The 16623-nt window shown below is 30.8% G+C and overlaps 3 long non-coding RNA genes across 8 annotated transcripts in view; 1 reads left to right on the top strand and 2 right to left on the bottom strand.

The window, feature by feature from the left end:
• Positions 1–161: 161 nt before the first annotated feature.
• On the bottom strand, positions 162–3719 carry LOC126921998 (uncharacterized). The gene is made up of 4 exons (XR_007712621.1): positions 1933–3719; positions 929–1245; positions 472–597; positions 162–405 (listed from the first exon to the last, which is right to left on the bottom strand). It is a non-coding gene; the product is annotated as an uncharacterized LOC126921998 (long non-coding RNA).
• Positions 3720–3735: 16 nt separating this feature from the next.
• LOC126922022 (uncharacterized) lies at positions 3736–6248 on the top strand. The gene is made up of 2 exons (XR_007712632.1): positions 3736–5446; positions 5615–6248. It is a non-coding gene; the product is annotated as an uncharacterized LOC126922022 (long non-coding RNA).
• Positions 6249–6365: 117 nt separating this feature from the next.
• The window catches only part of LOC126921965 (uncharacterized), a 46209-nt gene continuing 35951 nt past the window's right edge, over positions 6366–16623 (bottom strand). For 4 of the 6 annotated variants that reach the window (XR_007712608.1, XR_007712613.1, XR_007712612.1 and 1 more), the window contains 3 exons: positions 16404–16580; positions 12265–15639; positions 6366–12185 (listed from right to left, as the gene is read on the bottom strand). This is a non-coding gene — a long non-coding RNA (uncharacterized LOC126921965). The remainder of the gene's footprint in view (positions 12186–12264; positions 15640–16403; positions 16581–16623) is intronic. The other 2 variants (XR_007712610.1, XR_007712611.1) reach the window with 2 other exon arrangements.

The raw sequence follows: 16623 nt of genomic DNA, 5'->3' as shown, positions 1-16623 counted from the left end.
TTCAATTTCCAGGAAGATATCTACTGAAAAGTACAATTTTCAATTTCTCAAGAATACAATTTTTATATTCAACACTGAAATTTTTATCCTTTACAAAATAAGGGTAAAAAAAGAAAGAGGAAAAGCATGACAACATCAGATAAAACGATTCTCCGTTTAACTCTAAAGACAATTTTTCAATATATTTCCTTTACAAATCACAATCTCTTTTCTTTGATCTCTTAAGTAAATTTTAGAAATACAATAGAAAACTTTTAGGAAAGTTATTTTCCAATTACATCTATCATTTCTCTACCGACATGCCATTGAGAGAACTACATTTCTTTTTATGCTAATTTGAGCAATTTTTGATATATACAAATATGCGATAAGCCGGCTCGTTGAGTCGTCGGTAAAGAACGGCATCTGGAATGGCGAAAGTGAAACTATAACTGAAGTTGTGAGTATAAGACCCATAGGATGCTGACTCACATTTCCATTTTTCCTTCCTCTCTTCGAGAATTCCTTCGGTACAATATGACGCACTCCGCTAACACAATTTCCTTTGTTACGATCGTCCGAGTATAAAAGTAACAGGATTTGACCCAATTTGTTGGTCTTTTGTTAATAGAACAGAAAAGAATAAGCAAGCTGTTACTATTAAAAAGGAAAAACTTCTTTCGATTTGTAGAGGAAAATAGCAACAGCAAATATTTAATTTAAAAGAGATTCATACATTTATAAATAAATACATAAAACCATTATATTAAATAAAAAATGGAAGACGTGTTTATTGAACTAATTAGATCATTGCAGTACTTATTAATAATGCTGCAGTAATTATTTCAGCAGCATTATTAATGTATTAATTATATTTTCAAAAAAAAATGATACTTTATATCTATTATAGTTGTTTTTTATTAAAAAGATTTTTTATAGAAATACTTACTTAATTGATCCAAGTGCTTTTATAATTTCTATGCTAAAATATTGAAATATTCATTTCCTAACAAAATAATAAGAATAATTACTTGTAGGAATATCTCAATTTCTTAATGCCTCTCTTGACATTGAGGAAGCGACTATTATTTAAGAAACTTTAGAGACACATTTCATACCAGTTTCTTGATGACCACGAAGGATTCTTCATTCATAGGAAGAAGATCCGTGTTACCTGAGTGTCCTAGACCTTGCGCGAGGGTGAAAGTCGAGGTCGAGATCGACTCGGTGATTTGGATCTCATTGAGGAAGCATCGATCCAGCTGTCTAAATACAGATATTTCTCCTCGGAAAGTATTAAATGACTAAGATAGAATTTAATTCCTATGATAAATTAATTTATTTAATGAAATACTATATTCTGCATTAATATATACATATTTTCTTATTTCTAATTTGAAATAAGAAAATAAAAAAATCTGTACTTTCTGTTATTAATTTAAGTACTTCTATTTTCTTTCCAATATAAAAGTCTTATAATAAATTGATTTGTGTATGGGAACATGATTTTTGTATAAAGATATTTTTTCAATTCATTGAAAAGTATTATTTTAGCTAGAAAACTTGGGTTAAAATATTACATTAAATAAAACGAGGATAAAGAACATGAAAAACGTACTACAAAAAAATTTTTGCAATATCGTCATCATCAAAAAATTCAAAATATATTGTACAGCTGCCATGAACCACTTATTCTTTAACTAGACACTTTGAAACCAATTCCACCATCTAAAAAATCACATAACAGGTATACATTATAATTTTCATATATCAACTAAATTATATAACAACTTTTCTACCTATACGTTTAATTTCTAAGTGAATAAAACGACAATAAACCGAAAAAGACAAATGTCACATTTTGTCACTGTAACAGTATTTTAAATAAGCAGTGGATCATGGATAGAAAGAAACTTTCACGACAGGAAGAGATATTTTGCAACTTATGAGAACCTGAATTTGCTTTTTTTTATGCCGTGGGCCTGGTGGCCACGTTTGCCCCGCTGAAATTTTCATATACCAATAGAAAGTTATGAGTGCGTCCAGTTTTCACGATTCCACGAGCCGGATTCAACGGATACGTCGTGACAAATCGTTCTCTATCTCTTTCCATCATTCCTCCTGACCTGGTAATCGTGATTTTCTAAATTGTTTGCTCTCCAGTAACACGTTTGTCTCGTCTAGTCGCATTCTTGTAATTCTGTTCCTGCGAGCTGGTCGATTACTTTGATTTTTTGTAATTTCTGTAGAGAATATTTGATACCAGAGAATTATTGCAGTATAGTAGAGAGTAAATTGTTAGGAGTAGATTGATAATATTATTATCAATTAATGGACAACAATTTTGGATAAAGATCTTTTTTATAATAGGTAAATATAATATTAAAGTAGAGGAAATTTAGCATTAAATTGAATCTACTATGCAATAGTCCCTTTACTCTTTGATCTTCTTTTTTATGTTTAGTATACCATTTCATGTTTGCTATACATATGTACTTCATATTTGTATAGAAAGTGATTTTGGAGATTCATCTGCGTGCAAATATATAATAGTGAATTCATATAGAAACTTCTTTTATTTATTCATAATAATAACTTTATAACTTCAATAATTTCATAAATTGTCAGTTATAGGAGAAATCAACTTTTTTATCAATTAATGGCCAAGGTTAATTCCTAATAATTAACAAACATATTCTGTGTCAGTTTAATTAATAAAATATTAGCAGTCTCATAAAAGTTCTCATTACACAACCTTATCATGGAATTTTACTTTGCATCAAAGTAAGTCTCAAATTTAATTCATTTCAATTTAGAATTATTATTTAATCCTATTACCACTTTCTCTCTATACAGAAGTTTTCTGTTTCCAATAAGTTTTCCTATTTTTTAGGAACATCTACCTGAAATTTCCGATATCAAGAAAGACACTTTTGATCCTTATAGCCTTTTAACCTTTTAACCCCAACTTGTAGGCAACCAAATTGGTGATTACTCAATAAGTGTATAACTAGCAATAAATCTGAAGCTTTAATATTGGAAATTTTTGTATATATTGATATACTATGTAAAGAATTAAAATTAATACGGTATCGAAAGAGGTCGTGTGATATTTTATATAAAATACAAAAATTGTTAAAATAAATATAAAAATTGGGTACTTTTCTATCCTATTTCTCATGCATTGCTAGGATTGAAAAGATTGGTGAGTTCTTATGATTCCCATAACCTCTGCAAAGAGAAGTGGGTTTGATTCAACAGAAATACGAATGTGAAAGTAAAATTCCATTGCACCGATTCTTATTTATCTTTATACATGCGTATGGATAAACACACAAGAATAGGACTATAGATACTTTTACACGTTTCAGCAGACGAACACATTCGAGAACCATTCCACGGAAGTGATTAGAAAACTTTCTCCACTGGCCGTGACCTCGATCCGACTGACATTTCGGTAACACCGAGCTGGAATGCCAGATAAGGCGAATTAGTGGCCACCACTGAGTTGCAACAGAGATAGCACATTGGTGATATGAGGAAGTCGTTAATGTTTAGTTCTGTAGGGCTTCTTTGTTCTATTGGATTTTTATGAAGCAGTCTTTTAACGTTCCCTTGATTAGGATTTATGAGTGTGAAATTTCAACGAAGCAAGCTCGTTCCCAGAAATTGATGGAAGGTAAAATGAAAAATAGCATCAAGGTGGTAGGTTTCCATGAATAACTTATTTTTCATCTACTCCCCATTAATGTAGCTTATAGTGAATTTTTTCTTTTTAATAAATTGATGTAAAGTGAAATGAAACATAAAATGATGGTGTCATTTTTTTGAAGGAGCGATTATAAGGTAATTTTATGTTGTAATTTTCACAGCATTGTTCACGCTATCCAACATCGTTGAAGATTGCAGATCAATTTTATTTCTCATTTTTTACAAATTAGTTAATAGTTAATTAGCTAAAGTTAAAAATTCAATCTATACATTCAATTTATATCTCAAAATTTGAATGTTTTCAATGGTAGAAATTAAATGAGATATTTTTCGTTAACAAAAGAAAGACTTGGAATTATAAGGAAGGAAATAAAATAGTAATATCGATAAGAGAATTGTAAAAGAGAAATCACTTGAAATTTGAAAGTTTCCAAAATTTACAATGTTGAGCAGTAATATGTTAAATTGTAATGCAACGTCATTAAATATTCAACAAACGTCGATGACATGGTCATCATATGCTTACGAATCTGTCACGGTATAATCAAATATTATTCAATGTCATGGAACGTGACTGACATGCGAACGTTTTATTACATGTGTATTAGGACATTCATGGAACGATGAATTATGTTTTGAATGCACCGTAATAGTCTCGTGAGTAGAACCTTAATGCAATTCCTATTTATGTTCAACAAAATATTATTTAATACCTGATCCAAGTAATCACAGGATCGTTTATTTTATGGCACTTTATTTTATCAAGATTAATGTTTTGATAGATTTAATTTATTATTTGCATTTCAAATTTAGTTTTTAATTAAACGCTACGTTTTAATTTTATATTTATATGTAAAAATATTTTTTATTCTGAATAGAGTTAAACTATTCAAGTAATTTTGAACAATAGTAACATTGCAACATTAAATACTATATTTATATTTAAGGCAATATATATTTATAACGCTATCTCTCATAATTTGCATCACAGTGTTATAAAGATACTAAAAGAATGTAAAAGAATTGTGCAATTGACAATGCAATTTTGCTCCTAGATATAAGTCTAATCTCGTAACTATCTGTATCGTGAAATGTCGACTTATACGGGTCAAGATCTTTCCCATGAGAAATTTTTATCGATTATTAAGTGTAACCTATCTCAGTATTTGTGTACTTAAGTAAGCAAACACACCTAATTACAAAAATCATTTTTTCAAATCTTTCTCATTCATATATTTTTAAATACAATTTTCATTTATATATAATAACATTCTTATTAGCCATTTTTATTATTATTAATGATATATTTATTATTAAACAAATTTTTCATAGATTTTTAATGAATTTTTAGTTAAATGAAAGTTAATCTTTTGATAAAGAAAGGCAATATCCTCTTTTGATTGGGTTGTCCGTTTGCAAAAATCGTCCTAGATATTGGAAACTCATCGCAAACAAAAGTTTAATGAAAGCCATGAATCAGCCTGACAGAAATCACAGAAGCTCGATCAGATGCTCGAGATTCTTCGCGAAGAACGAACTTTACGCAAACAGGATAACCCTATGTAATGGAATGGTAATTGAACAGGAATCAGTTTTCTTCTGCCTACAGCTTCGTCAAGACGGAGAATAAATTATACGTTAATCGTGTTTAAAAACAACATTCGTAAAAACGAGTTTCTACACTAACAAATTGCTTAACAATGCTCACCATTACTTGGATTTCTTTCCTTTGTTGAAGAAAAATTACAACAATCAGGTTAAGTAATCATTTTAGAATATTTAGATTAGAAGGCTATTTAGAGATCTAACGAATTCTCTTATCTTCCATACTTTTCCCTAAAGAAAAAATATGTGACTTTAATCTATATCTTTTATATTCCAAAGGATTATATTTTCATCCAATAATCTTATAAATATATTGCAGATATTTAGAAATAGATGTGAAGAGTCGTAAATAACAATTAGGAACGGCAATAAAAGAATTGAAAAATAACTAAGATATGTTACTATAAGAAAATAATAATAGGAATACAAACTATTAAAAAAGGTTAAACGTAAGTAAAATCTCACAGTTCTTCGTTAGTCTATACTATTGTTCTCCACTTCCGTAATTGTTATTTGCCCGCATATTTCAATTACACGCGCAACGAGCGCGTGACGCAATGCGAATTAAAATTCCAAGTCGAAGGTTTCACGTTACGTGATCCACTTTTCGATGAACATCGGACGAATTTCGTTACCCAAGCAAATTTTGCTGAAAAAGGGTGTAACAGTCGAATCAATTCCACACAAGGAAGTTGGAGTTTAGCATTGTTACGCGACTGACCTTTATCGTTACTGAAATTCCGTCTGTTTGAGTTTCTCACGGGGTGTGTATTTTGTATTCTGAACGCTAGAGCGTGTGTTTGTGTTGTATCGCTAGAACTGCCAACCTATAATGTGTACCTAAATATGTTATACATAGTTAATTAAAATTAAAGCAATATGATAATAACATATAAGTATATATATTCAAGTTCCTGTACCAATAACAATAAACTTTAATATTATCAAAAATATTTGAATGTTTTTAGTAATTACGAAAATAAAAAATTTGACTGATCATTTTGATTGATTTGGTAGTTATAATATTAATCTACGTACATATAAATATGTGAGATATAATAAACTAGTACATATGTTATGTATATTAGTATTATAGTATTTTATATAGCTTTATCCTCAAGTATTTATCCTCAAAGTTTAATTATTCAATAAAAGTAGACTTGTATACCCTAGTCATCAGAAAAGAAATTATTGTGTTGTTTGATCCTAACCTACATTTTATTATAGCTTGACTGAAATTTCCAAAAAATTTCTTGTTGCTCGAGTAGGATAATCTGCCGATAAAATATGATACGAAGAAATCTGATTATGGCTACATTGTGTTTATTGATAATTGTATAGATTTTACTTACATTCTATCACATATTTGATTATTGCGTGCAAACTGCACTACTATAATTATGCAAGATACTTTATTTTAAGGAACGGATTCTATGTATAGAAGTTTCTTATGTATGAATAATGAAAATGGATCAAATATTTGTTACTATGTCGATATATGGAACAACTCTATAATTCGTGTCGAGGTAACAAATACTTTATACCTTAAATATTAAAGACTCATAATGCTTTTGAGGTATTTGAAACTGTTTCGTAACGCATATCTAGATAGAGTAGCTAAATTATTTGAGGTACTCAAGGTTACTAGATATATACTGTATGTTAAAGTCACTAATAGTTGAAGTAACTAAAGTATGTAAGTGTTATATCCAAATATCTCATGCATCTAAATAATCAAGATATAGTCACGCACAAAACTAAATGGACACATAATGGAAATAGAGATCAACGAAGTTACGTTAAATTCAGCTTATTTAGGTAAAACTGTAAATATTAATTTCAGTTATTGATTAAATAATCTCTGTACTATAAGGATATATATGATAAATAAAACTTAACTATGCAACACTAGCACTAGCCCGATTAAACCTCTTCAATACCTAAGTACTTCCACTATTTGTTCAGTTATTTTATCATATATCAAAATATTTCATATTTTGATCAACCGATATATTGCATAACAAATAGAATACCTATGATATTTTCAATAGAAGTTTCTATTTTCACATTAGAAAATATTTATTAAAATACATAACACTTTCAGGCTAATGTACAGCTCTTCATTACTATATAAATTAGTCGTCACCTATTCATAAAGCTAATCATTGGTCATACTAGAAGGATCGCGGCGCGGCGCTACGAAGGATGCTTATCGAGCTCGAGGAAGGTTTACCCTGACTGTCCCTGACCCACTTCCGGTCAAGTTCATTGCTCATCCACGGCGCGGCGCGTTGACCTCACCTTGTACGCGTGCCGATCTTCTCTCTTCCTGATTCTTTCCCCTGCTCGTTGCTTACCTGTCGCTATTCAATTTGTACGCCTACGAATCTCCAGAACCAGCATGTGACGATGATGGTAACCAATTCATTCTGTTCGGTGTATCCGAGTCGTGAAAATGGCAGAGTAAAATGAAACTTCATCCTTTTTTTTATAATTTAACACACAAATAAATATACGCTTACAAAGTTTACGTGGCAGAAGTTAAGGTGTTTGAAAAATTGAAAAATCGAGAAGATATGTAAATATGAGTCCTGGTTATGCTCCTTTTTTGTGCTTATGGTCGTGTTCCAATGCGGTGAAAGTTTTTTGCGGCTTCGAGAACTGCACAGGTTACGTAAAATACTTTTTAAGGCTGAACAATTTGTGGGAATTTTATATACCTATTCATAGGGATATTTTGTTGTCCTGTGATGTCGTTTTTTGGTTAATAAGTATTTTATTGGATAATAAATGAGTTAAGGAAAGAAGTTCCGATACTAGTTTTTTATTTTCAAGTTAACAGAGATTCTAAAACATTGTATATCTTGTTCTTCCTAACTAATCATATAAGTTAAAAGCAGCACGAAAATTTTAATGGTGGATTGTAATTGGGAAACATCAGTTTTAGAAAGTATCTTTCACTATGACTCATTCTGCTTTTTCCATTTTTGTTCTTCAGAGAATTGAACCATATCAACTACACATTTTTATAGAAAACAACAAATCACTGAGGTAATAAAAAGCTATAATGTATAGAAACTCAATCTTTAAAGTCAAATAAACCAAATGAAATATTTTATTACAGTAATTAGTATCTGGAACAAGGCAATTACAATCTCATCCTTTACGATTTACCGATTCATTGATCGAGGTCAAACATAACATCATATTATAATGCTATGTAATGATCGCATATTAATAATAATGCTATGTAATGATCACATATTAACATAATATTAATTGTTTGATCCAAATTTAACTTATTTCAAAATATTTTCCATATCTCTGAAATTAGGCTTCAGTAATGGTTATGTAAGAAATTACCCATAACCTTGACAGTGTATCTCAAGATCATTAACCTCAGAGAGTTAAGACGTTTCGTAAATAATTATCAAAGAATTAAGTCATACATTTTTTTCTAAAGAGTAGTATTTTATCCAGAGAGGCAAGACAGATTTACCAAATGGCTTTTTTTTACCAAGGTGACATTATAACACGCGTTAAAAATGCTCCAATAAAGATAATTAACGTAATTGCAGCTTCCGTTCGTGATAAGGGGATGAATGCGTGTAACGCGCTTCACTTAAGGTACATAGTTGACAATTCTAACTTTAATCGTTTAAAACGAGTTGATACACGAAGATAATATTCATTCGAGACAATCAAGTACAATCAACGCAGTTCAACGGTAGAGTTCGTCGACGTTAGCGTAATCACGAAAACAATAACATAATTACTCAAGTAGTCTGTAATTTTAGTTGAAGAGGCTAACATTCTTGCATGCCATAACTTTTCGAGCTGTACTTCGTTATTACCTAAATTAAACAATTCTCGTCGCCTCTCTCTTCGTTATATAGCTTTTAGTGCAGTTTAATTGGAATGTGGTACAGTAGCATGCAATTTTTGAACGTAGAGTAATATCAAATGCTATGTATGTACACGTATACAATATTTTTAAGTTTTATTATATAATATATTTTTTAAATGTAATGTCTTTAAAATATTTTTGACAAAACTTGTTACACAATTTCTTATTATTTTCAGAACATTTCATAATTTGTTTTTGAATTTAGAAATGGAACTCTAGGGATTTAGTTGGGAAAAGTAGAATAGGTTTGCTTATTGTCACATGGTCGGACATCAAGTTCTCTGCTTATAAATTATTCTCTACGAGGAAATCTAGAAATTTCTTAAATTTATATTGCAAACTTTTTGAATTTGTAGCCTAATTTTAAAAGAATTTCAACTTGGACTATTTGTAATTGGTAATTTGACTTTTCAAAATCTTTCTTTCTCAAGATCAACCAATTAAAAAATTCAAATTTAATGATCAAAGAATTTAATTAATTATTAAATTGAACGACGCAAAAGTTACTGTAACTATTCTAAGGTACTGACTTACAGTACTGAAAATTTAATGATGTATATTTAATGATATAACTATTGATTAAGAACATAAACAGGTCGTTTCATTTTTTTTATAACAACTTTTTCGAGCTCGTGGCGCTTAAGAAAGAGATTAAAGTTTATGTTTTTTGATAATTTCCACCAGTATTCGCCTTCCAGCGGTAGATACCCGTAATTTCACTGTTTCCTTAAGGTAGTCGCAAATTGTATTTTTTTCTTTTTTGTGTGCTTTCAACCAAGGTTGTTAGTAATAAAGAAAATGGAATTTCTGTGAAAAGCATCGAACACCATTTGTAAAATATTGTCATCACTCTTAAAAGATCATCTTGCGTTACGTGTTTGCAAAATCGAGTCTCTATGGTGCAATCGTAATTGAATGAACAATGATGGAATACTTGAAACGATTGAGAGAATATGAATGGATAAAAAGATGATGGATATTGTCGTAGGAACGACTGCAAAAAATGAAACATGGAAATGTCCTTTGCTTTTCAAGGTTATGTATTAACAGTTAAACTTCTGAGGTAAAATGTAAAACAAAATTGCAATTTCGCACTTAATCTTATATTTTATCAATAATATGATGTCACACCTATTGTCCAGACAAACTTAAGAAACAACCTAAACTGTGTGGCCAGGGAAAGGAGTTCCTAGGACATTGGAAATAAGGTTGATACGAAGGTGGATTATTAAAGTAATTACAGAGAAAGAGCAGTAGGGGGCTGAACACAGTGGAGGAATTTGTCTCGCTTTCACCTATGACGGTCCTCAAAGTAGAGGCAATGTTGTCATAGATAGAAAAATCCATTGTCTTCGCAATCAATTAGATTCATGATGGTAATCCATCGTTTCTAGGACTTCGTGTATCCTCCAGATGTAACGCAATACGGGCGAAGAATGGGATAGGAATAGAAAAGGCCAAGCTTGACGTCCGATTGTAATTTTGTATAATTCCATGGAAGCTTTCTAGTACCAGGAGGAAGAAAGGCGGTTAGTTTGATGGGCTGGTTGCTTCAGGTTGTTTCCGTGTGCCATCGCGGAAACACGTTCACCAAAATTAGCTTGCACGATACACTTCCTTTTTTCCTTTTAATCCTAGCTTTTCGCTTTCGGTTTCGCTAGAAGCTTGTTGGAGACAATGAAGAAAAATGATATAGACTTTCAGGTCATTTTTGTTGGTTACAAAGTTCATTAATTAGGTGTTTTATTGAGGGCTCCTCTCGCTAGGAAAAGAGTAAAACTGGCTAATAAAGGACATGAGATATGGTTGTCTATTTTTATTTAGAATTTGTGGAAATGTATTAAAAAGTAAAATTAAGTTCGATGTAGCAAAACTTAGGAGAGATTAAATTGTATAATGATAGAAAGAGATAACTAGAGTCATTGGTTAGAAACATCAGCAATTTCATAAAAGCGAGATTTGTTAGCGGCGTTTATTAGTGAATTGCTTTATATGTAAGAGAAATAATAAGAGAAAGAAATCGATTTCCTATAATATAGATATAATATACGTAGAAAGTCAAAAGGAAGGTAACAAATACAATGAAAACAATAAAAAAAGCAAAGTTGACAGAGAAATTACGAGATATAGCAAAGAAACTAAAAATAGTAAAAAATATAGAAGATATCGGGGGAAAAATATAAATGAAAATAAAAAGGAAAATAAATTTGATAAAAACAATCTATAAATCAATAAAATGGAAACAAAGAATGGACGAAAAAGAGACAAAATAAAGATAGAGAATGAAATCCAAACTGATGAAGGGAAGCTTCATCATTGTTAGGTTAATCTCGCAAGGATACCTGGTAATCTGTTCTAATCAGCAAACCACACTCGATCAATTATCCGTAACAATGTAAACGAACGAGAGTGAAAGTAAGAGAAATTTACGATTCGTTTTATCACCCGCAGGTGAATCGATGCTCCCTGGTCAGGATATTATTCATCCGTGAGATAAAAATCGTATACTTTCTAAGCTGAGACCTTCCCTCGGTACTTTGAAATATTAAAACGTTTTGCAAACGTATCGTTCGATGTTGGGAGTAATTGAGGCTCGTAAGTGACCCGTTACTTTCTAAATTCTTGTGCGTTTGACTAATATCAGTTCGTCACGTAGTACATGCGTTTTGTTGGACACGACGTTTAACAATGAAATCTAATCTTCTTTATTGTCAATTAATTGTTACGATATTACGTTGTTTGAGTGTGTAAAGAGTTTATGAGATCGAGTAGCTCTATCTTTCTCCTGGGGGCGATGTTCATTTACTTTTCAATAGAATCTTCTTTGTTATATGTTGATTTATATGTTGATTATTATGGTATTACGTTGTATGAAGTCGTAGTATTTTCCAGTATTGTGTTTGTATTAGTATTATGTATTAATGTTATGTTTGTATAGTATTTTGACAACATTGATGATCAATTACTAGGTAGAAGTTCTTGTCTAGAAATAAATTTTTTAAATAAATAAATAAAATAGTAATCCATGTCTTATAAATTGGTAAACATTTGTAACTACGTACCTTGATCTCCATTATAGATAAACAAAGAATGACTATAGCTTTCTCTTCATTGATATTTTACAATTTGCTACAATATGTAGTACCATGGTCGTAACCTACAAATAAACAAAATGAGAAGGAAATCAAAAATTCTATGGAAGATGAAAATCTTAAAATAACGTGAACTTTGCTGAATATAAATGAGAGGACAGACAGATCTTGGGTATCTAGGCCTGCCAGACCACCGCGCCGCGCCGGTATCTTTTCCCTTTCACCGGTACCACGCAGAAAAATCCGATTTGGTACGTGTACTTGCTGTATCTCGTATATACATACGTAAGTACTTGTGTTTCAATATCTGTACGTGTAAACCAAATGATTTCCTACGCATTAATATGCCATCAAAAACCTTAGGAACTCTCAGCTATTTGTATAATTATTTCTTCATTTATTTAAGATTATAGAAATTATTTGTATATATAGAGAATTATTAAAATAAAGAAAAGGATTGATTTTCAAATGAATAGTAAGGACATAAATGCAATAAAATGGGAATGAGTTTATACAAAACGGCTAGAAGACTATACAATCAAGATTATGTCTTTCTGTACATTGCCAAGAAATGCATTGGCGTCACATCTATAGACGTCATCGTCGTTTCTTCCTGTTCTGTCCCACATCACGGACCAAGGTAGCTATCGATGTCTTGTTTCAAAACTCTCGTAAATCTCCCATTTTATTGGCCTCCTTAATAAAGAAGTATGTAAATTGACCTGATATAACCATATTATAGATCGATATTTTATGCTAACATAAACCGATCTTATTTGTAAATTGCCATAAACTTAAAGAATTTTTTAAGTATCCTACTTTTATAATATAAAAGCAATTTGTAGGATAAATCAATTGTTACTTTTATAATCTTAAATTATCCAAAATTAATAAATTTTCAACCACTCAAATTTCTAAAGCTTCATTGACATCCAGTTTTTCTATGATAAAAAAGAAAAATATCATGTAATAAAAATTAAAAAATCAGCTATTAATTTCACAGAATTACTAATTCTCCTAAATTTCCTAGATACCTAGCTTTATGTAATAAGCAAAATTATCTCGTAATAAAGGATTACAAAATCAAGTGTTATCTCTACAGAATCGATTACAGGTTTGATCGTTTCTCCCTGGTGATTGGATGTACACGGTCCTGGCCATTCATCTTGCGAAAGACAAGTAACCAAAGCAGCGTGCAATGAGGAGGGGATCTGAAGGAGGCCGGGGAGAATCCTCGAATTCAATGCCCGGATACACGGCGAGCTGATGATTACACAGTACCCATAACCATCCTACTCCCATGTATTTGAGCGGTTCGACTAGTAGAAGACACCTGCCCTCTCTGTTGAATAACTCTGGAAACGCGTCATTCTCTGCATTGTCTCGTAGATTTTGTAATCTGTAACGTGCTTTACATAGGTTGGTAACACTGCGATAAAACTGCAGTTAGTAATTAATCTCGAATATTTTAATAAGAGGGAATTTTCAAGGGTAGATTGTCAATTTCAATTTGATGACAATTATATTTGATGTATAAAGTAATGCAAAAGTAACGCAGTTCTTATCACGATTTTTCTTTTTCGTAAGTATGTTTTTTAAATATATTTTCTTTTATTCAAAAGAGACTATTGGAAGTAATAAGAGAAAAATTGTGATAAGATTTTTGGGGCATCATGAAACATATTTACTACTTCTGCATCATTCTGTAGTTCTAAAAAGATATTTATTACCTCTTTTTTATATCTGACAAAACTTTTCGAGGATATATACAATAGAAATAATCTTGGAAGTTAGCCGAAGTTAATTTTTTTAGTATTGGAATTATAATGATTGGCTTACCATAAATTTTAACTTGATATACTTAAGATGACGCTTGTTGGATGGAGAAGGTTAGGAATGTAATTTTCTATAGAAGTAGGAGTGAGAGGATGAATTTCAAGGACGTTCGCTGAGCAGCAATTCTAGTTATTCGATTTTACATCAATCTCACTGGTAGTTACTATGGAAGCATTATTCATCAATACATTCACTTTCTATTCTCTAACTCCATATAGTCAACCATCGTCTCACAAAATTTACATTCAGATCTACAAATCTACATTCCGTGATAATTTAATTAATATGTCAGTTCTCTTAACTTTTGAATCTTATTGTAATATATTTTAATATCTGATTGTTCTATTAAAAGTTCAATCAAGTTGAAGAAAATCGTCCTAAGCGGAAGAATAAAGAAAAATTAAATTAATTAATTAATATTTTATAACTTTCGAGCACAAAATCTTTCTTTGTGTTACTTTCTAAAATTGGAATAGCACTTTTTTTCCTTCTGTGAAGAATGATTCTTTCATGTATTTAAATCTAACCTCTTAAAAGACACGAAAAAGTTAAGATATTTTATTTCATTTTATATGATAGAGAGAATATGTATACAGTAATTAGATTACTTTGCTTGAATACTCTGAAATAAATACACAGGATACCAGAAGAACGTATACACATTTTAACAAAAGGCAAACGTCCATAGATAACATTTATTAAACATTTACTATACGTTTTTTGATTCGTATCATGTCAATTCCAATTTAATAATTGAACTATCAATATCAAATCTAATCCCTTGATATGATAAGAGTAGAAGGATATATACATACATATGTATATGTATGTAACATGAACTATTATAACAGAGTAACCTATTTAGACTATATACACTTTCTTTATCATATAATTTACTAACTAATCAACATCAGATCTAATCACTTACACTCTCGTTATCTTAACCTCTCCAAATCATATTTCATATTCATCCATGCAATATATGCCATACTCTAATTTCTATAATTCCAACTGCCATCATCTTTCTTCCATCAGCAATCATGCACTGTACTATTACCATTATGTATCATTTATGCCAATAGTGGAATCCGTAAACGCTAGTTTTCTGGCAAAACGGGAAAAGTCATACACTTAATAATGATATTCCATTGACTATGATAATGCGGTAGCTGTAGTAGACGATGTTATACCGTTATATAACGCTTCTATTAATATCTTTTCATTAAGTTCTACTCAAAGAATCGCGAGCTGTCATTACGACATACCTATGTCTTCGATAAAAGCTGTCTGCCGTACGACAGTTCTTTTTTCCTGGCCGGAGAATCATAACGCATGGAAGCACCATGAGCCGGCCAAGTGACTGACCCATGATTCCTATCATGAGATTGCATAAGATCGCGCCACCATATACATACTATAAGCCGCCTCTCACTTCTCTCGATCCTGTTTCGTTCAAGCTGACGCGAATATTTCGCGCTTGGAAAAGACGCTTGAAATTCGTTCACAAACCTAGTGAAATTTGAGAGGTTAGGAATAAGTAACACTTAGTAGTTAGCTTTAATGTAAATTTTGGTTAGCATAGTGTATACAAGATGATTACAAGATGATGAAACGGAATTTAAAGTAATTTAAAGTTATAACAAATCTAAATCTAATTTTAGAATGATGATTTTAGGATTTGATTAGAATTTTATTACTTTTCTATATTAGGAATGTATTAGAGCAGTTTTTTAGGAAGCATTTTTTTTATAGCAAAACACTTTTATATGGTACTTTTGTATGTTATTATAGTTTCTCTATGAAGAAATAAAACTTGTATTGGTACTTTGGTAGTATTGGTTGACAACTAAGTGGTTGCGGATTTTGTCAATACCACCTAATGACAAAATCCGCAATCACCCAGTTGTCAACCTAATTTATTAATGTATTAATAGCTTCATATTAGAATTGTGTTTTAATGGTTCTATACTAGCAATACTTTTTCATTTTCAGGAAAACATGTAGGAAGTTAAAAAAGATATTCTTCTATATTTGGAATCTTTTAGTGTGAATGATTAGTATGCAGAAGAAAGGTTAAGCTATGTAGAAAGTAGGTAACCAAAATAGTTTCTGTAATATCTGTACGGCAAATATGGAAGAAAATGTGTAAGATTAGAAAACAATTAGGACTTTATTGCAGTTCGAACGATATTTTCGCGCGTAATTAGACATTAATAAAATGTTGTTTGTAAAGTTTACATTAACGATGCTTAACTAGCAATGCTTCTACGCACCGGTATATACAGGCAATTTTCTTTTCTGCTCTAGAAGTTCGAAGAACAGTTCTACGTTTAGAACGATCCGATAAACCGGTCGTTCCTGAATTCTCCTGATTGGTATTTAACAACGTCGAATTATTACTAGGATCGTATGAGTGCTTCTCTCTGTCGTTTAAAGTTTAATAGTTTCCCCTGTAATTAAACAACCATGTTAACTACATTTTCAACACTTTTT

The sequence above is a fragment of the Bombus affinis genome, chromosome 1 (genome assembly GCF_024516045.1).
Source record: "Bombus affinis isolate iyBomAffi1 chromosome 1, iyBomAffi1.2, whole genome shotgun sequence".
NCBI lineage: Eukaryota > Metazoa > Arthropoda > Insecta > Hymenoptera > Apidae > Bombus > Bombus affinis.
The sequence above is the reverse complement of the archived record's forward strand: the minus strand, read 5'-3'. Positions and strand labels throughout refer to the sequence as shown.